Consider the following 822-nt stretch of genomic DNA (forward strand, 5'->3'; position numbering starts at 1 on the left):
CCTCCCCACCCTCTTTTCTCTCCTCCCCTCTCTCCCTCCTCCTCCTCTTCACCTCCAGCGCCCAGCTGCTCGCAGAACGCAGTTCCGACCCACAGCCTGGCACCCTTCGGCGAGCGCTGTTTGTTTAGGGCTCGGTGAGTCCAATCAGGAGCGCAGGCTGCAGTTTTCCGGCAGAGCAGTAAGAGGCGCCTCCTCTCTCCTTTTTATTCACCAGCGGCACCGCGCAGACCCCGGACTCGCGCTCTCCTGCCGGCGCCCTCGGCCTCTCTCCGCGCTCGGGAGCACCCTCCGCCACGGCTGTTCTCCATGCGCAGCGCCCACCCGAGGTTCGGCTGCTTCTTCTCTTGCCCCAACTCCCTTCTTTCCTCCTCTGCACCTCCCCTCCCTAGTCGCAGGCCCCTCGGCCTCGGCTCTCCGGCCCTCTGCGGGCCGCGATCGGCTCCGGGGGTGTCTACCTTCTCCATTCCCGGCAGGCTCCCAGGTTCCCGGGACACCGCGGACCAACTTCTGGTGTCTTTTCCTCTCCCCGAAGCGCTTATCTGCGCTCAGCCTTATCTCAGAGTTATCTTGGCGCAAAGGGGCGGGAGCCGGCAGTCAGGCAGGCAGAGAATTCTTTCTTGCTATCTACCCCGGGTCTGTGTGTGGGTATTAATTTTAGTATGGTTATCTCCGATGAGCCGAAGCGATTTGAGGAAGCGGCCCCGAGAAGGCCAGTCCGGCTGCGTTCACCTCCTCCCTCCTCCACCCCCTCCCAGTCTCCCTGTCATTCTTCCTGCTCTCCCGTTTGGGGTGGCCTCGGCTCCGGGGCGGTCTCACGTCCCC

The 822-nt window shown here is 63.7% G+C and overlaps 1 protein-coding gene across 1 annotated transcript in view; it reads left to right on the forward strand.

The window, feature by feature from the left end:
- GATA6 (GATA binding protein 6) overlaps nt 1–822 on the forward strand; it is a 33,217-nt gene that overhangs the window by 711 nt on the left and 31,684 nt on the right. Inside the window, exon 3 of the mRNA XM_010828986.1 lies at nt 215–326. The gene's annotated coding sequence lies outside the window, so the exon portion shown is untranslated. The remainder of the gene's footprint in view (nt 1–214; nt 327–822) is intronic.

The sequence above is a fragment of the Bison bison genome, unplaced genomic scaffold, assembly GCF_000754665.1.
Source record: "Bison bison bison isolate TAMUID 2011002044 unplaced genomic scaffold, Bison_UMD1.0 scf7180017864498, whole genome shotgun sequence".
In the NCBI taxonomy this organism is placed as follows: domain Eukaryota; kingdom Metazoa; phylum Chordata; class Mammalia; order Artiodactyla; family Bovidae; genus Bison; species Bison bison.